General features: G+C 48.1%; 1 protein-coding gene across 3 annotated transcripts in view; it reads right to left on the reverse strand.

Annotated features, from left to right (window-relative positions):
• ZBTB7C (zinc finger and BTB domain containing 7C) overlaps window positions 1–21,013 on the reverse strand; it is a 365,025-nt gene that overhangs the window by 160,107 nt on the left and 183,905 nt on the right. The window lies entirely within an intron of this gene.

Below are 21,013 nucleotides of genomic sequence, written 5' to 3' on the forward strand. Positions count from 1 at the left end.
CTCCCAGCAGCCTTTGTTCCATTCTTCCTTGGGAAAAGCCCAGGTTGCTGCATACATCCCTGGCATGCCCAGCTGTCACCTGGACTCTCTGTATTAATTCTTCCTCTACTCTTCGTGGTGATGTGCGGCTCCCCCAGCCCCCAGCCTACCATCTCCCTCTGTGATTTGACTGCTTCCGTATCCTAGAGGGGACCGGCTCACCAAGGTCCCCGTCTCATTGGAAGTCACATAGGTGGGTTAGTGGGCCCAGGATTTTCAGCGGGTGATACCACCAGGCAGGACCACGTCCTTCCTTCCCACACCAGGGTGCTTAGGGACATACATGACCTCTTTGTACATCAGGTGCTGGGCTGGAGGGGGAACACTCTGCCTTCCATGCCTTGCAGTCCCTGGGGGGCAACAGACGTGCGTACAGAGGCAGCCCAAAGCCAAGTGGGCAGGCCGGGATCTGGGGGATCCATCTGCACAGCGAGAATGGGGGCTGCTGAGAAGGACTGAGCCCGAGCTCCGGGGGTTGGGTGGGATTGAGAGAGACACAGAGGGACAAGGTGGGACCTTCCAGGTGACAGCAGGTGAGTCAGTAGGGAAAGTGGGGGCAGAGAAGCTGGCCCAGCCTGGCTGAAGAGGATGGAGACGAGGTAGGCAAGTTGAGCCTGCTGGGCAGGGTGTTGGGTGGGCGGCACTGGGCTGAGGGGGTGGGTGTCAATGCTGAGAAAGCTGGGGCGCCCCCCTCTGCCAGGCCCGCCTGGGTTCTCAGATCCTGGTCAGGGGAGGGTATGCGTGTGTCAGGAAGCCCTTTGTCACTGCTTTCCCACCACACCCAGCCTGTGGGAGGACACGGAAGGGCAGCTGGACCACGGACTGCACTGTTGACACTGGCACGGCCCGGGCGGAGGCGAAGGATGACTCGCCAGATACCCTCTCACCTGCAGCCCGCCCAGGAAACAAAGGCGCCCACAGAGTCAGGAGGCTCCGCGGTGCCTGGCACCCATGGCCCTGGGCAGGGGGCAAGATTCAGGCGCGAGGGGAGCCCTCCCCACCTCCCCAGGAATCTCCGGCCTGGAGTTTGGCACCGACTCCTGCCCGCTCCCGGCCATGCTCCTGGCCTTGTTCTCCCCTGGGCCCCTCGGCTGCCTGCCTCCACCCCTCGCTCACACCCACCCGTGGCCCCAGCACCGACTCAGGCCCTTTGCCGAGCAGGCGCGTTAGGGCACAGGCGTCTGGCTTTGGTGCCCTCTGCCTCCACCATGTCAGTTTTCACCTCTTTTCTTTTCCAGAGCTCTCACTGCCGCCTCCCTCTGTCCCCACCTTCTAGCAAAGTCCATATTCAATTTGCCGCTGCCAAAGTGGCTGAAAACAACACAAAGGGTGTCCCCTAAGGTGGCTGTAATTCAGGAAAGTCATAGCTCAAGGTTCAGGCAGAAGAGGTGGGGAGGTGGCAGCCCTGAAACCGCCATGGCTGGGGACCATGCACCTCCCCGACGCTGAAGGCGGCGGCTCCTCTGGGAGTGCTGGGCTTAACCCACCCTACTTGGGGAAACCCGACAGCTGCCAGAGGCACATAACAGTTTGAGTCCATTTCAAGAATGCTCTGAGATGTGGAAGAATGGACTCTGTCATCTCCTGATTCCAGAAATGTGCTCTGGAGATGCCAACGGTAGGGGCAGCAGCTCTGTGGAGCTGCCTACAGATGCTTTTTTAAATTAATTTTTGTTGAAGATTTACAGTGTTGTGTTAGTTTCAGATGTACAGCAAAGTGATTCAGTTACACGAATATATATACATTCTTTTTTTTACATTCTCTTTCATTATAGGTTATTACACGATACTGAGTATAGTTCCCTGTGCTACACAGTAGGTCCTCATTGGTTACCTATTTTATATGTAGTAGTGTGTATATGCCAGTCCCAAACTCCTAACTTACCCCTCCCCCTCCCACCACATTTCCCCTGCCTTCAGCGGCCTTGTTTCTCTGTGACCCTCTCAGGGTTGAACCTTTGGCTTCTGCTTCCCCTGAGAAGCAGCAGCATTGGCTCCCCTCTTCTGCCCCACCATCTGGGCTGGGTGTCCCTGGAGTCCGGGCTCAGCTCCACCACGGCACCCACGCCACCATCTTATAAACCATTCCTGGAGGCAGGAGTTGTGTCTTACTCATCTTTCTATCCACAGCATCCGGCCACAGGAGAGGTGCTCCATAAATGTTAAATGAAGGAAGGACCACCCCCCCAAGTGGTTGCACTACAGGGGTGAGAGGAGGAGAGCCTCTGAGGAGGGGTATCTTCTACCCAAGATTTCTCTGGTGACGGACTTCCCTCGTGGCGCAGTGGTTAAGAATCCGCCTGCCAATGCAGGGGACACAGGTTCAAGCCCTGGCCTGGGAAGATCCCACATGCCGTGGAGCAACTAAGCCCGTGCGCCACAACTACTAAGCCCACCTGCCACAACTACCAAAGCCCGCGCGCCTAGAGCCCGTGCTCCACAACAAGAGAAGCCACTGCAATGAGAAGCCCGTGCACCGCAACGAAGTGTAGCCCCCGCTTGCTGCAACTAGAGAAAGCCCGTGCAGTGGCAAAGACCCAACGCAGCCAAAAATAAATACATTAAAAAAAAAAAAGAGGGCTTCCCTGGTGGCGCAGTGGTTGAGAGTCCGCCTGCCGATGCAGGGGGCACGGGTTCGTGTCCCGGTCTGGGACGATCCCACATGCCGTGGAGCAGCTGGGCCCGTGAGCCATGGCTGCTGAGCCTGCGCATCCGGAGCCTGTGCTCCGCAACGGGAGAGGCCGCAGCAGTGAGAGGCCCGCGTACCGCAAAAAAAAAAAAAAAAGAAAAAAGAAAAAACGATTTCTCTGGTGATTTTTCAGTGACAGCTGTAGGCCCTCCTTGACGATTTTACTTGGGTCTCTGAGCCTGAACCAGGCGTCCCAACCTGTCAGCCACAGTGTGAGGCCTCCCTTGCACACTTGTAGTCGGGGGCCCTCACCTCGTGGTCCTCACCCATTTTCTCCAAGGTGGCCACCACCTTTTGCATTCTTTCCATCCCTGATTTACACCCAGGCCACTCCATGAGGCCATACTCTCTGGCGGGGAGAGGATACCCAGATTAGGGTCCCCCCAGAATTGACACACAGTGGGGCTAGACCCCTCCTCTCCACCCCTCCAACTTTTCCCATCCCGAACCTCTCACTCAAGACCCATCTCCCCTGTAAACCTTCTTAACCCCTGACCTGCACTGATCGTTCCAGCTAAATACATACCACTGCTCTCACTAGCTCCATGCTTGCTTGACTACTGATTTTGAGTGTTCCCTTCCAGACTGTTTCTAAGGTAAAGCCTCAGCGCCGGATGCCACTGTAGAGAATGACTAATTCCCCCTTACACCTTTGCTGGGAGGCAAGGCCCATGCAGAGCAGGAAGGCATGTGTTGGAAGGTCTCGAGCTTGCTGGTGATGAGTAAGAACTCAAACCCAGGTCTCCTGCCCCAGTTTAGGGACTCCTCCTGTTCAGGTAGCATGGGCTTTGCCTCCTTATCATCTACAGCACAATCCTGGAAGATAAGGTCCGTGCTGCATGCATTGCTGTATCCCAAACTGAGGACCAAGCAAAGGGTTGCCCAGATCAGGACCCTGGTGAACATTTGGCAAGTGTTGTGTAAGGTGTTCCAAGGCCCCAAATGAGCACACACCCACTTCTCGGTGTCAGGGCGCCCTTCGTTGCCCACATAGCCCAGCCCAGGCCAGAGCCTCCCACAGAAGCCCAGCTGTGATCCCTGGAGGGTAGGGAGGGGTCATGTAACTTTCATTTCCATCCGTCCCCCCAGTGATTTCCATTTGGCCTCTGCATGACCTCTCTTAGCCACTAAGCAAAGAGGTAAGGACTCGTTTTAATGGTGGCAAGGGATGGTAAACGATAAAAAAGGAGCTCATCTTGAGGGTTGGGTGGGGAGCAACCTTGAGAGGGTTTATACCTGCCTAGGGACTAATGATCATGGGGTCCCCAGGGCATGGAGAACATCCCTCTTTCTCCTCTTCCTGCTGTGGGAAGATTTTCAGGACAGTCAGTGAGTATTTACTGAGGTGTAGCATTCGCAGAGCGGTTAGCGGATGTCCTTTCCCAGTTTATAGTTTGGTTAAGACAAGACTACAACTAGTAAATGAAGTTTTAGCAAGGTTGCCGAATGCAAGGTCCATAATCATAAATCAATAGTATTTTCTATAGACTAGTAATAAACAAATGCAAGATTAAAAAAAATGTTTAGCACTTACAATAGCATCCAAAAAAATTAAATACCTAAGAAATAAATCCAGTGAAATATGGGCACAATATCTATACTGAGAAGTATAAAACAATGTGAGAGAAAGCAAAGACGAACAAATGGAGGTACCACATCCATCAAGCGAAAGGATCAGTAGCGTTAAGATGTCTGTTTTCTTCAATTTGATCTATAGATTCAATGCAAGTCCAACCAAAATCCCAGCAGACTGGTCCACATGTGTTTGTGTACGTATGTGTGAGAACTGACAAGTGATTTTAAAATTACATGGAAATTCAAAGGACCTAGAATAGCCAAGGCAATCCTAAAGAACAAAGTTGGAGAAGTTCCACTACGAGATACCAGGACGACTACTACTACTAGAAAGTTTCAGTAATTAGATAGGGTGGTATGGGTGCAAGGACAGACAGTAGGCCAATGAACAGAGTCCAGAAAGAGACATATTCATATAGGATCACTAACGGACAAGGGCTCCATTGCAATTCAGTGAAAGAAGAATGATGTATACAATAAATGGTGCTGAGTCAACTGGATATCTAAACAAAAATTAATTTGAGATGGATCACAGACCTAAACATGAAAGGTAAAACAATAAGCTGCAGGCTTTCCTGGTGGCGCCGTGGTTGAGAGTCCGCCTGCCGATGCAGGGTACACGGGTTCGTGCCCCGGTCCCGGAGGATCCCACATGCCGTGGAGCGGCTGGGCCCGTGAGTCATGGACGCTGAGCCTGCGCGTCTGGAGCCTGCGCTCCGCAGCGGGAGAGGACACAACAGTGAGAGGCCCGCGTACTGCAAAAAAACAAAAACAAAAACAAAAACAAGCTGCTAAACAAAGACACAGGAGAATATATCTTCATGACCTTGGGTTGACAAAGAAGGTATGTAAACAGGATGGGAAAACCACTAACAAAAACCAAAAAGACTGATAAATCAGACTGTATTAAAATGAAGAACATCTGTTAATCAAAAAATCGTTAAGAGAGTAAAATGGCAAACCACAGAGAAAAAATACGTGACAGAGAACTAATATCTCGAATATAAGAAAGCCTGCAAATGAGAAAAGTGCAGACATACCAATTATAAAATGGGTAAATATTTGAACTGGCACTTCACAAAAAAGGATATCAAAAGGGCCAGTAAACAAGTAAAATCATGCAAATGCAAAAATAAGAGCACAGCGACATTATCACTACATCAACCGGAATGGCTAAAATAAAATACCAAGTATTGGTGAGGATGTGGAGAACTTAACTCTTAAATTACTGGTAGAAATGAACTCTAAAGACTATGTACTTCAAAAGAGTGTTTGACAATACCTATGAAAGCTAATATCTGGTGAGTGGTTGTGTAAGGTGTTGTGTAAGACATATATATATGTCTATATAGAGAGACATATACCATATAACCCAGCAATTCTACTCTTAGGTATGTACCCAACAGAAATGGTATTTATGTACACCAAAAGACATCAGTAAGAATGTTCTTAGAAGCTTTTTTTCAAAATATTCTCAAACTAGAAGTGACTCAAATGTCCATCAGCAGTAGAATGGGAAAATACATCGCAGTATAGCCACACCATGAAAGCTACACAGCAACAAGTAAGAATGAACCTCTGGCATATTCTCCAAAAGGATACATCTCATGGGTATAATGCCAAGTGAAATATAAAAGCAGTGAATGTGAACTCATTTATATGAGTTCAAAACATCAACTTGTTGTATGATGACAGAAGTCAGGGTAGTGGTTATTCTTGAGAGGGTACCAACTGGAAGGAGGCAGGAGGGAGCCGTCTGGAGGGCTGGAATGTTCTATAACATGATCATGGTTTGATTAAAAGAGTGTTTACCCTGTAAAAATTCTTCAAGCTACACACTTCAGATTTGGGCACTTTACCAAGAAGGTAGAGGGGGTGGGGGGCAGGCGTGGGGAGGACAGGACTTCAGTGGGAAGACAGGAGGAGAATAAAGCAGGACCAGTCAGGGTAGAAGTGAAGGCTAAAGCTGGCCTTGGGTGGCGGAACATGTGCCCAGGAGGCTTCGGAACCAAGCAGCGTTCCAGTAAAGAAGTTAATGCATCAGAGGTCAGCCCAAGGGTGAGAAGGCACCTGTACCAGCACCTAGTCCACTTTGAAAAGACAAGTAAACGAGAGTGGCTTTTGGAGAGGGGTTGTCAAGTGCAGCGGCCACTGTGGAGACTGTACACAGATGTGGCCACTGGGGAAACAGAGGCCTGTATCTCAGGCCCTGGTTTGTTTCAAGCGCTGGCTGCTCTGGAGGTAATTAATAAAATGAGTTTTCTCTTTTTCCTTTTTTCAAAACCCCAATCTGCAAACTCGCTTCTCTCTCACTTCTGCTTATTCTCTGGGAGAGAAAGAGGGGGAAATAGCTGGCACTGCGCCTGGAGCCTTACCCAGGTAAGAGAGATGTCGCTTTACTTCCTCCTGCTGGCTCTTTACCGTCTCCAGCCACCAAATGTGGAATTTGTCGCCTGCCCCAGGAGGGCTCTGTCAGCTCTTCTCACCTCAGACTGACCTGGAAGCTCTGGCAACTTGGCCTCATCCACCCCCTTCCCACCATCTCAGACTCTTGGTAGCAGAAGGATGGCTCAGGGATACCACTTCCTTATCTGCTCCTCCTTTCCTCACGTAGTTTGTGATTTATTGATATTTATTTGCTTTTAGCGATCCAGCAGTCTGGTTTTATCCCCCCACCCCACGCCTGTCACTTGTATTAGGGTGGCTCTGGAAGTCTGTTATTTGGATATGCTCTCCATCTGTCCTGCATTCAGTGTTGCTGTTCTCCATGTTATACTGTTTAAAAATAAAGTCGAAAAAGTAACAACTAAATAGATGACAGCCTGGCAAAAACAGCAGCTGTTGCCCATAAGGCAAAATAGAAAATATTCCCCTGGATGTGTTTATACAAAGATGGATATTACAGAGTGAGAAAAAGAAGAAAGAGGCTTCGACCAGTGCAATATTGTTCGACCAATGCAATATCGTCCAACCCTCTCTGATGCTGAGAAGCTGATGGATGGTCCATGCTGGCACCTGTTATCCAGTCCTCAGGTTCAAAATATGATGCACAGCGTCTAAAGAGGCTGAAGAGGCAACTGGTGTCTGGAAACCTCTGTGAGATGAGTGTTTGCATTCTGACCCCAGGTATAAGTAAGATCCGAATCAAATCAACAAGTCCAGACACTGGAACAGATACAACAATGAATTTCACATGAATTCTGCCCTTGACAAGCTTAAATTTTAATTGAGTTGGCATGACACAAAGTTACCAAAAGTTCACAAGAAAATTCATTTAAAAATTCTGTCCTATGACACCAAAAGCACAAGTGACAAAAGAAAAAATAAATCAGACTTCTTCAAAGTTTACAACGTTTTTCCTTCAATGGACGTCATCAAGAAAGTGAAAAGACATGGGCTTCCCTGGTGGCGCAGTGGTTGAGAGTCCGCCTGCCGATGCAGGGGACACGGGTTCGTGCCCCGGTCCGGGAAGATCCCACATGCCGCGGAGTGGTTGGGCCCATGAGCCATGGCCACTGAGCCTGCGCGTCCGGAGCCAGTGCTCCGCAACGGGAGAGGCCACAACAGTGAGAGGCCCGTGTACCGCAAAAAAAAAAAAGAAAAAAAAGAAAGAAAGTGGAAAGACAACCCACAGAATGTGAAAAAAAAGTTTCGTAAATCATATACCGATAAAGGACTTTTGTCTATAATGTATAAAGACTTCTTAGAGCTCAAAAATAAAAAGACAACCCAATGTTTAAAAAATGGTCCAGGGATCTATACAAATGGCCAGTAAGCATCTTGGCTCAACATCAGGGAAATGCAAATCAAAACCATACTGAGATACCACATCACACCTGTTAGGATGACTAGAATCAAGAAGTTAGCTAATAACGAGTATTGGCAAGGATGTGGGAAAACTGGAGCCCTCGGGCACTGCTGGCGAGCGTGTAAAATGGGGCAGCCACTTTGGAAAGCATTCTGGCAGTTCCTCAAGAGCTTAAATACAGAGCTTCCATATGATCCGGCAATTCCACTTTTAGGTATATACCCCAAAGAAATGAAAATATACGTCCACACATACGCTTGTACATGAATATTCATACCACCATTACTCAAAATAGTCAAATACGGAAACAAGTGCCCATCAATTGAGTAGATAAATCAAATGTGGTATATCCAAATGGTGGAATATTTTCCAGCCGTAGAAAAGAATGAAGTTCTAATACATGCGGACCTTGGATGTATGAGCCTTGAAAACATTATGCAAAGTGAAAGAAGCCAGTCACAAAAGACCACATATTACATGATTTCATTTACATGCAATGGCCAGAAGAGGCAAATCCATAGAGATAGAAAATAGATTAAGTGGCTGCCGGGGGTTGGAGGAGGGGAGAATGGGGAGTGACTCCTAATGGGTATAGGGTATCTTTCTGGGGTGATGAAAATGTTCTGAAATTAGACAGTGGTGATGGTTGCAAACTCTGTGAATTTATTAAGTCCCCTCCCCTTTTTTTCTTGGCCTCACCAGGCAGCTTATGGGATCTTAGTTCTCCGACCAGGGATCAAACCCAGGCCCCCGGCAGCGGAAGCACAGAGTCCCAACCACTGGACCACCAGGGAATTCCCTAAAAATCTTTGAATTATATACTTTAAATAGGTGAATTGCATGATATATGAACTATATCTCAATTAAGTTGTTTTTAAAAATCCATAAATTTTATAGGGAGAGGTAAAAGACCCAGAATAGCCAACTCAATACTGAAGGAAAAGAACAAAGTTCGAGGACTGACACTACCTGACTTCAAGAAGTACTATAAAGCTATAATAATCAGGACAGTGTGGTACTGGTGAAATAATAGACAAATAGATCAATGGAACAGAATAGAGAACCCATAAATAGACCCACGTAAATACAGTCAACTGACCTTTGACAAAGGAACAAAGACAATACAAAGAAAAAATTCTCTTCAACCAGTGGAGCTGAAGCAACTGTACATCTACGTGCAAAAAAATGAATCTAGACACAGATCTTACACCTTTCACAAAAATTAATTCAGAGTGGATCATTGACCTAAACATGAAATGCAAAACTATAAAACCCCTAGAAGATAACACAGAGAAAAGCCTAGATGACATTGAGCACGGTGATGACTTTTTAAATAAGAAGACCAAAGGCACAATCCATGAAAGAAATAACTGATAAGCTGGACTTTGTTAAAATTAAAAATTCCTTCTCTGTGAAAGACATTTTCAAAAGAATATGTGAGAAAATATTTGCAAAAGTCACATACAATAAAGGACTATTATGCAAAATACACAGCCCTTGAAACTCAACAATAAGAAAATGAACAAGCTGATTAAAAAATAGGCAACAGACCTGAACAAACACCTCACCAAAGAAGGCAAGTAAGCATATGAAAAAATGTTCAACATAATATGTCATTAGAGAATTGCAAATTAAAACAAAAATGTGATACCACAAAATCCAAAACACTGACCACGCCAAATGCTGGAGAGGATTTGGGGCAATAAGAACTGCATTTATTGCTGGTGGGAAAGCAGAATATGGTATATTCACTTTGGGAGACAGTTCTTACAAACCTAAATAAACTCTTATCATACAATCCAGCAATCACGCTCCTTGGTATCCACCCAAATGAGTTGAAAACTTATATCCATACAAAATTCTGCACACTGATGTTTATTGCACTTTTATTCATAATTACCAAAACTTGAAAGCAACCAAGCTGTCCTTTAATAGGTGAATGGATAAATAAACTTTGGTACATTCAGACAATGGAATATTATTCAGCACTAAAAAGGAATGAGCTATCAAGTCATGAAAATACATGGAGGAAACTTAAATGCATACTACGAGTGAAAGAAGCCAATCTGGAAAGACGACATGCTGTATGATTCCAACTATACTACATTCTGGAAAAGGCAAAACTATGGAGACTAAAAGATCTATAGATGCCAAGGGTCTGGGGGAGGGAGGGCCGAGTAGGCAAAACACAGAGGGTTCTTAGGGCAGTGAAACTATTCTGTAAGATACTACAATGGTGGATACCTGTCATTATACATTGTCACAACCCATAGAATGTACAACACCAAGAGTGAACCCAAATGTAGACAGTGGACTTTGGGTGATTATACTGTGTTAATGTAGGTTTATCAGTTGTAACAAGTGAACCACTCTGATAATGGGGGTATTGATAATTCATGTGTGGAGACAGGGGGCATATGAGAACTCACTGTACTTTCTGCTTAGTCTTGCTGTGAACTTAAAACTGCTCTTAAAAATCAAGTTTATTAATTAAAAAAAAAAATCCAAGCCAAGAGAAGAGATGGGACAAGTTAGTTTATGATTCATTGCTGAATGGCTGATGTGGTGGGTAAGGCCAGAAGTGGGTAATGCCAGACAAGGTGGAGTTTGGAGAGGTGAGTTAACCCAGGTGTGCGCAGGGGAATGTCGGCCGAGTGCAGGGGATCCCACAAGTCTTCCTCTCCACGTCACTGGGTGAGCTGCCACGTGTGGGAGCTACAAAGTTCCTCAGAACCAACCCCAGCCAGGCACACAGTCTGGCCCAGACACACGAGGGAGGGCCTCCCCTCCAGCCAATGAGAGAAGCCTTGCTCTGCTGCCCGCCCCCCGCCCCCCCCCAGCCGGCTTGCCTACTTGCCTGGCTCCTTGCTGTAGGAGGGTGCACACCTCCCTTCACCCAGAGAAAAGGCCCCCTTCTCAGATGAGGTAACCTCAGTGAGGAGCTGGCCTGACTTTGACTCACTCATTTGGCAAGCACTCTTTTTTTTTTAATTGAAGTATAGTTGATTTACAGAGTTGTGTTGGTTTCTGGTGTACAGCAAAGTGATTTGGTTTTATATATATATATATATATGTGTGTGTGTGTGTGTGTGTATTAATATATGTATACTCTCATGTATATATACTTTTTCATATTCATATTGTAAAGTGAGCACTTGCTCCACAGTTTCATATTCCCTGGTTAATACCCTCAGAACTAGCTGAAGATATCCTAACTGTACCAACTACATCTGGAACTGTGATGGAACTTAGATGTGTCAAACACTCTTCAAAGTGGTGTAAACACAGCATGAAAGAGAGGGACAAGAGGCCTTGGAGCTTGTGAGGCGGGGGTGACAGGCAAAATGGACACAGCAGAGGGGTGACGGGCTCTGGGTAGGACCAAAGCCAATGGTGTTGGGCTGATGGTGGTGACTCAGGGTTGGTGGTCAATGTTCTACTGCAGGATCTGCTGCACAAAGGCCTTTGGAAGGAATGAGGCTGTTACGTCAGAGGAACCGGACCAGGCCTAGGTGGCTTTATGCCCTGGGTGTGATCCTAAATCCCAGTGTCCCTTAACCTTCTCAATCTCCAGGACCTTGTTTTCAATGACACGGTGCCTTTACTTTGGTTTTCCTTTTCCCAAGCCACCCAGTGTCAGGAAATTAACCCAGCCAGGAGAGCGTGCTGCAGAAGAGCCTTCAGTGAGGGTTCTAACAACTGTACCAGCGCATCCTGCGCTTGTGTGGAGCAGACCCACTCCTGCCCTGGGTGTCACCATCTTCACTGGCCTCTCCCACGCACACTGGGAGACACAACGGCCCGAATGCAAAGCCTGCTGATGGCACTCACGTGAGAACGCTCCACCTCCACCAGCACCTCATCACTCTTGACATAAGTGAAGCAAACACCTTAACTCTACCAGATCTGAAAAGAAAACTGCTAAATTTTAGACAATAGGAAGAAGAGGGAGGAAAAAGCATGTGCTTTATCCAAATTTATTAACCTCTCCTTGGGGCACTGGTTCTGACTGTTCTGAACTAAAAGCAGTGCATCCCATGTGGTTAAAGAACTTGCCCGAGAGCTTGGACCAGGATGAGAACTGGTGCTAAAGCAAAAAGGGCACTGGCTAATGGACCACATTGAGGGTAGGAATGCACTGAGCTTCCGAGTGTGGGTGGCTCCAGGGAGCTGTCAAAATGCAGGGCTGGTATGAAAAACGGCCTCCAAAACACACAGCTCTGACGACCTGTGAGGCAAATGCAGGACGAGGTAAGTCAAAGCTACCTGGACTTGCACCAGCCTGTCCCGATGTGAGAGCAGGCATCGCGTGCAGGCAGGGACTGGATGTCAGTGCCCAAGGTGCTGTGCTGCTTGCCACAGAGTGCCCGCCCGGAAGGGCTGGTGGCTTCTTTCCCTCCAAGTCCATTTTTTAAAATTGTGGTTAAAATATAGATAACATAAAATTTACCATTTTCGAGGGTACAGTTCAGTGGCATTAAGCACATTCACACTGTTGTGCAACCATCACCACCATCCGTCTCCAAAACTTTTTCATCTTCCCGAACGAAACTCTGTACTCATTAAGTACCAACTGCCCAGTCCCTCCTCCCCCCAGCCCCTGGCTACCACCACTCTACCTTCTGTCTCTATGAATTTGACTACTCCAGATATCTATATAAGTGGAATCATACAGTATTTGTACTTTTGTGATTGGCTAATTTCACTTAGCATGATGTGTTCAAGGTTCATCCGTATTGTAGCGTGTGTCAGGATTTCCTTCCTTTTTAAGGCTGAATAACATTCCATTGTATTTACAGTCTATACAGACCACATTTTGCTTATCCATTCAACCATTAACAAACATGTCGGTTGCTTCCACGTTTTGCCTACGGTGAATAATGCTGCTGTGAGCATGAGCGCACAAGTATCTGTTCAAGTCTCTGCTTTCTTTTGGACGTTCACCCAAAGAGGAATTGCTGGATCGTATGGTCTCCACTTTAATGTTAGTTACCCTATCATACGTATGTGCTTTAAAAGCTCAGAATGCCACCAATTTTTTTTGGTTTTGTTTTTAAAGTGAGCACAGTATAAAATAATAAGTAAGTTGATTAATAAGTATATCGCCCCTGAGATCGGGGTTAAAAAGACCAGTCTCCATAATTCTGCTCACCTTCCTTATTCCATCTTGATATCACCAGACCCTGAGGGGACATCCAAGGCAACTGTCTACTCAGTGCAAGATCCCTCCACAGGACACCCCAGCTCACTGTCGTCCACACTGGGTGGGAGCAATCCCAGTGACAGTGAGCTCACTACCTCAGCAGGCAACTGACCGCACTGCAGGCCATTTTGATTGTTTTCAAGTTATTTCTGGTGCTGAACAGAAGTTTGTTTTCTCCAGTCAGCCACTAAAAAGGAAGAGCTCTTCTGTGGATCTGCTTGGCACGGGTGAAGGCTGAGGGGGTAGAAAATGCTGTCTTGCTCTCCAAGGCTCACAGTCTCGTAGTGGAGAGAATGACGGCTGATGTAACTGAAGTTACAGAATCCACTGAATCATTTAGGTTTAGGAGGCAAAATGAGTAGCAACAGCTACACTGTCAACAGGAATGGAGGGAGAAAGAGATATGGGTGGCTGGCTGCTGGCATTTAAACACGTGGCGATGCCTTAATCTGTAGGAGGAGCACCTCACATGGTGAAAAGGTGGGCCTGGTGGCAGGATGGGGGAAGAGAGAACTTTGAGCGAGGGTCCAGCACACTGCTGCCCCCTTCCCTCCACCACAGTGGGTCAGAGCGTCGGAGCAGCCGAGTGAATTGATCAGGCCCTGCTCTGGGTAACTGGTGTCAGTGCAGAGGGTGGGATGAGTGAGAGAGATGGAGGGAGATGGAGCCAGACTGAAACTGAGGCACAGGGAGTACAGAGGAGGCCCCCAAATGCCCATCAGGGCCCGGACGGCGGCCTGGCAACTGGGGGTGCCGGACAGCATCTGTCCCATGAGCTTCTATGGTCCACAGATGTGGTGCGGAGCCTTCAGGCCTGCTCACCGGGCCCATCGTCTGCTGCTGAGGGGCCTGGTGGACCCGACAACATCTGCTCTTGGGCCAGGAAGCCGAGGCCCTGCTTCAGCCAGTTCACGCGTGGGAGACCCGCTCGGAAAGCTGCCAGCCCAGCGCCTGCGCTCAGCCGCCAGCCCAGCTCCCTCTGAAGTCAGCAGAGCTAGGTTCACTCACAGTCCGGTTTGGTCTGTAGCAAGTGCTGTTTGGATCACATTCATATCAGGCACAGGCCAGGGCGGAGAAGAGATGAATTAATGCATGTCAGCCAAGTGCCACTTTGCTGAGGCTGGAATCCCAGCACCCACACCTGGGGTGGGAGCCTTGAATTTGCTCAGCGATGCTGGGCTACGGCTCAGACAGTGGCAGTGCCTTACTTCCTCCCTACAGATGCGGGGAGAGCAAGGCAGACTCTAGGGAACAAGTACTTATTGGGCACCCGAGGGCCAGGCACCACACTGGGGGAGGGGGATAGAGCTCGGAACCCAAACTGTCAAGGGCCAACCCACGGAGCTCAAGTTTTCACCTGCATGCCGTCCTTACATCCCAGGTAGCCAGGACCCCAACCTTCAGATTTTTCCCCACAGTCCAGTCTTAAATCCAGGTTCAGAGGGTCTCTACCCCGTGGTGTGGGAAAATCAATAAACCCACAAACAGGTAGCAACAGTGACAGTGAAAAGTTATTAAGTGTCATGTACTTTTCTAAGTGCTTTGTTAACTCATTTAATGCTTGGAATAACCCAGTGATGTAAATATTACTATTGAGCCCATTTTCCAGTGGAGAAAATGGAGGCACAGAAGGGTAAAGCAACTTGCCTTGCACATCAGTAAGTGGCAGAACTGGGTCTGTGCCTCTTATCTCTCACCACCGCCTCTTGCCTCCCCCGCTATCCCGCCCCTAGTGTCCCTACTATATGTTTTCTCTATTCTTCCCTCTACCCTGCCGCTAGCAAGCAAGCTGTGAGCCCAGGATGCAGTTAAGTCTGCGTATGAAACAGGCCTGGCTCTAGGGTCTGCTCCCTACTCTCTGCCAGCTCCCAACCTGGATGACCTGGAGAATGACACACCTGTGAGATGTGTGAGATGCTTGCCCAGTAAGGGACTCCGGCCAAAGAGAGGACGAAGGAGTGTGCTGAGAGCAGGACCATCTTTGTACAAGAGTTAAAAGGCATTTTCATGTCTATTCCTTCTTACCCACCCTGGGGGGTAACTAAGGCAGGCAGTTGTAGTATCACCCCCATTTCTCAGGTGAGAAAAACCAGGGTGGGGAAAGTTAGGGCTTTATCCAAAGCTGGTCCTGGATGCCTGCCCCAGGGCAATTCCCCGCACACCAGGTTTCCGGAAGGAAGGTGAGAGGCTTCCCACACAGACACAGGGCACAAGGAACTACTTCTGTTTTCATATGTATAAATGTGACAGACATGGAACAATTACCAGAATTGACAAGCAGCCCCCCTACTTCAGAGGGCATGAGAGAGACTCTCCTTCAGCTTTCTCATCTCTCCATTGGACCTAGCAAGCAACCAGCTCTGAAAACCTTGCACCCTGTGCTCTGCACCCAAAAGAACTCCAAGGGAAGCAGCTAGAAATGTGAAAAGGGGAGGGCAGGAGGCAGAGGTGGAGCTAGAACATCTCGGTCCAGAGGGTCCCTGACTCTGCGGCTGGGCACCCCTGAGCTGCATTCTGAGATAGCAAGCCCCAAGCCGAGGCTCTGTGCCAGCAACATGTAAAAGAAAAAATCCTGAAGACTAAATTGACAGGAAGATCCCAGCCCGGTAACTGCATGTGATTACACACTGGGCTCCCGGACAAAAGAGCTTCTCAGCTTCCTGAGGGAAGAGCTGGAGGATGGCTTTACACTGGGGCTTGCAGAAGGGATGCAGGGTCAGATCAGCCTTGAGACCAAGCAGTGTCTCAAGGGTCAGCCTTGAGACCGAGCAGTCATGGGTTTGCCCCAGCAGAGGTCCCCAACAAAGGCAGCAGTATTAGGATATGAGGTAAGGAATTTCCCCACCTGCATCCCTTCTAATCACCCTCATTAAGCTATTCTAGAAACCCAAGGGCTTCGGCCCCAGGCTCCCTGGCTCTCCCACACTGCCAGCCAGCAAACTAACAGGCGGTACATGTTTAACAGAGATATCCAATTAACCAGCTTTTTCAGGAGAGGGGGCAGGGGAAGAGGGGAAACTTACTGCATCTAGAATATTTTTTCCACTTGAGCACATTGCAATGAGTTATTTCACTGACAGACCCTTGTCATACATGTACACACATGTGATATGTGTGTATAGGAGGGGTGGGAATGGTATCCCATCTTAGCTCTTCATTGGGCTAGCCAGAGAAGTGACCAGGAGTCCCAGGACTTAGTCCCAGTTCTGCTACTATGACCTTCTTTAGCCTCAAGTTTTGCACCTATAAAATGGGAGAATTGCCTGTTCTCTCCTCCAGTCCCTGCAAACAGGTGGGTTTCATGAAGAGGATCTGATTTAGAGACTTGTTTTCTGACCTAATAATCATTCTCTCCTTATGACTTAGAAACCTTGGTGACTTACCTACGTGGAAAATTACATTTCCAAGACAACCTTGCAGATAGAGGTGGCTAATAGGATATACATAGCAGTTCCTGGGGGGGTTCACATAAAAGCTCTTAAAAAGTCGCATTAGCTGGAGCTCCAGCAGCCATCTTGGACCGTGAAGACGCTAAAGTAAGGATGGTGGAATGTTGTGATAAAAGTCCCAGATAACTGAATATTTCATACTGGTCCCAAATGCCTACCTCTAGGCTTCCTTTACTGGAAAAAAAAATTTTTTTAATTATTTAAGCTGCTCTTGTTTATGATCTCTATTGCTAATTTAGTTTTCTAAGTGATACAGGGCCTGAATGCATTTACACTAATAACCTATTCATCCAGCATCTTATCATCAACTCCAAAAAAGTCCATGAAAGTCACAAACCTAGAACCAGTGAAGAAACCTCAAACACGAGATCTGATTAAATAAAATTGAGGAGAACTGAATGCATGGGAGAAAAGAGCTGATATCAGCACAAGAAGAGCACAGACAGAAGCAATAAGTAGGTGCAGGGACCGCAGAGGTCAGGGAAGGCCTCACACGGAGGGAAAGAAAGCAAACGAGGACAGCAAACACCCTGCAGGTCTCAGCTCTGGAGCAAATGGCCCACACACAGTCTCAGATTCCCAGGGCACCACTGTACTTCACCAAAGGCAACCGTGGTAAGAACAGTTTTCCAGAACATTCGAGTGGTAATATGAGGGGCCCTGTCAAATAAGTCAATTCTTAAATCACAGTCAGTCTGACAGAGCTGGGTACCAAGGCCAGCACCATTGCTGACCAGCTGAGGGCAAGTCAACTAACCTCTCTAGGCCTTTCTCTTCATCCATAAATTGAGGATAATCACAGTAACTGTTCAGAGTTGTTGTGAATTACAGATAATGTATATAAAACTACATATTTTGCACAATGCTTGGCACATAATAAATGCTCAATAAGTAATAGCTAAACAGACTAATACATATTCTACACAGTAGATGGCACTTGTAATGAAATCGTAAAAGTGGATTCCGTATACTCTATTAACTCAGGCAGTTACTTTCATATATATAGCTGAAACATTTCCAATAGAATATAGGCTGGCCTTGTGATTTGCTTTGACCAACAGAATGCAGTGAAAGTGACCTGTGTAACTTCTGAGCCTTGGACTTCAAGAGGTCTTACAGCTTCTGCTCTCTCCCTTAGAATGTTGTCACTGTCACATGAAGACACAAAAGTTTGGTTCTTTAAGTGTGAGAAACACATGAAGAGAGAACCCAGCCATTGTGGACTATCTCAACTGAGCCTAGACATGTGAGTGACCCCAACCAACACCACACAGAGCCCAGCCCAAATTGCTGACTACAGAATAGTAAAAACATAAATGATCATTGTTTTAACTCCCTAAGTTTGGGGACTGTTTGTTATGCAGCAGTAGATAACTGATACAGGTCAATCCAGGAAACATCTCCAAGGCATCGCCTAAGCTTCTCCATCCTGGGCTACCCTGTAATGACAATCCCAAATGGATACCCTCTCCTCCCATCTTGGTTCTCACTTTCTCCCAAAGTCTTGGTCCTTAACACAAACACACTAATCAAGATGCTCTGTTAAGGGGATGCCCATCTCAGTTCAAGGCTTTTAAACAACGGTAGGGCAGGAAGGGGTGGACTATGGAGGCATCTCAGGCCAACTCTCTCTTTTTAAAACTGAGAATACTGAGGGCCAGGGATCTTTTTTTTTTTTTTTTTTTTTTTTTTGCGGTACGTGGGCCTCTCACTGTTGTGGCCTCTCCCGTTGCAGAGCACAGGCTCCGGACGCGCAGGCTCAGTGGCCATGGCTCACGGTCCCAGCTGCTCTGCGGCATGTGGGATCCTCCCGGACCGGGGCATGAACCCGCGTCCCCTGCATTGGCAGGTGGACTCTTAACCACTGCGCCATGAGGGAAGCCCAGGGCCAGGGATTTTAAATTGTATGAGCATAACTCTTCTCTCCCCACCTGCACTGGAAGTACCTGTGGGCAAAGTATGTATGTCATACACCTTCACATCCTCCAGGTGCCACATGGGGCTCCACCCACAGTGGTGGCCAGTCTGTGTTCCCTGAGAGAGTGACTGTCCTCATCCAGCTCACTAGCACTGCACTCTGCACCCCGAAAGCACAGGGACAGCGTCCCCCCACCCTGTCTCCAGCTCTGAGGAGAGCCACCCTCAGAAGAGCCCTGGCAAGGCTGTCTAGGCCATGAGGTTGGACAGGCATTTGGGAATTAAAAGGCCACAGTATTCTGGGTACAATCAGAGAAGAGAGCGATGCAAGCTCCACCCTTTCAGGCAGGCGCCTTTACGTTTCTGAGAGATTGTGGGTGAACTAGCTTGACCCATCCTCTTCCCTTTGGCCAGTTCTCTAGTCACAAAGGAGGAGAGGCACCTATCATGGTCTTGTAATGGCCTCCTCCAAACTCCACGAATTATTTTCAGATTCCATCGATCTGTTTGCTCCTAGTTTCCCCCTTGCCACAGGTATTTCATATGATCCTAACAGTCTCAATGATTGTTTACATTGTTTATTATTATTGCCTGAAACCAAATTCTTTGCTGATTCTTTCAGACCCTAGTTAAACAGGCACTCTATTTTATTAAATCTTGCTTTGCCACAGATTTTCGTTGGACCAGTCTTTGCCCTCTAGTAACTAAAGGGGGAAATAGGAACATTAGGAAAAGAAGAAAGTATAAAAAACACAAAGAATAATGCTGCCTGGAAGGTATTATAATATTTTCAGGCACGGCAGGGGAAAGAGTCCCCATTCCCTCTCCTTCTCTCCCTCCCTCTCAAAATGAGATAGCAGGAGTCGGAATGAAACGTCGTGAGAAGGGGGATATTTACGGGCACAACTTCTTATTCCCTAGGTAAAGCCCGATTCAGACAGTTGGCTCAGTGAGGGAGGGGCGAGCTCTGTGAGGTGCTGTGATATAGCAATGGGAACAGAGGAACAGGCACCGAGGAGACAGGTGAGAGGGCTGAGAAGGTGATGGAGAGGCTCTCGGGGAACCAGAAGATGCTTCCAGTCTCTCCATGAATGGAGAGGTTGCCATGATGCAGGGGTAGATGGGTGGGGAGTGTTCTCAAAGTGCGGCTCCTCGGCCAGGGAGAAGGACCGGCCAGAAAAGAAGGACCTCGGGCAATAAGTAGCAGCAACAATCATAATAACCAACGTATCCATCATATTTCACCTGTGTGAGCCTCAGTTTCCCCATCTGCACCATGGGAGGAGTGAACCAGAAGATTTCCAAGGCCGCTTGCTGCTTCTCGCCACGGGTGACTTTGTTCTGGGTGAGCCTGGGAGGTAATCCCTCCCCAAGCCTGCCTCAGGAGGGGAAGGTTTTGTGTGCCCTCTGCCTGGCACAGAAGACACCGGATCCTTGCCCGGTTGAGGGTGTGGGACTCCTGGCCTTTCTGCTAATGGGTGGAGTAGGGCCTCTTCCATCCTTCCCTCAACCCCACCTCCTCCTCCCTGGCAGGACCCCTCCTCACGGCCCCACCCCACCCTCTGGCCCAACAGCGGCTACCAAGGGCAGAGGCTGCAGCAGGGAGGGCAGAAGCAGCCCTGGCTGCGTTGTGGTGCGCCCCCGCCCCCGCCCACCTACAACCTGCCACAGAGGCCAGGACTCAGGAGGCTCTGAGCAGAAGTAAAACCAAAGACGGAGGTTCCAGCTCAGAAGGCATTCGACACACACACAGACGTGCACACCCACACATGCACACACACACAGCTACACACCCACACACTCTCACATGCTCACACACACTCATACGCACACACTCTAGACTTAACAACAAGGGTATTTCTTCCCCCTTCCTTTATCCCCCACCTCCCTCAAAAGGAATCCATCTGGCTCTGCAGTGGCAACCACAGAGCTTCAGACCATCTGGAAACAGCAGCACAGAAGAGCTGTGCCAGGCTGGAGGTGAAGACAGCCAGGGTCAGGGGAAGGGGGCAGAGGATGAGGCAGCTGCCAGGTGATAGTCAAAACTCTGTTCAACCCCCTCCAACCTGCCCTCCCCCCCAAAAAAATGCCCCCGAGCCTCTGTTGTCCACCTGGGCAGCTCGCCCCGACTCCGACTTTCTTCCTGCTCGCCCACCCCTCCTACCCCATTGACACCAGCACCCACTCTGGTGACATCCAGAAACAGCCACACAAAGTCTAATTTTAGCTCCAATCTTCCCTGGCTATGCTTGTGTGGTTTCTAATTATTTTATTCCCAAGATTTACTTTGATGGATAGTTATACATTTTCCAATTTACTGTACAGTGTCGTGT

This window comes from Tursiops truncatus, chromosome 13, assembly GCF_011762595.2.
Source record: "Tursiops truncatus isolate mTurTru1 chromosome 13, mTurTru1.mat.Y, whole genome shotgun sequence".
Taxonomy (NCBI): domain Eukaryota; kingdom Metazoa; phylum Chordata; class Mammalia; order Artiodactyla; family Delphinidae; genus Tursiops; species Tursiops truncatus.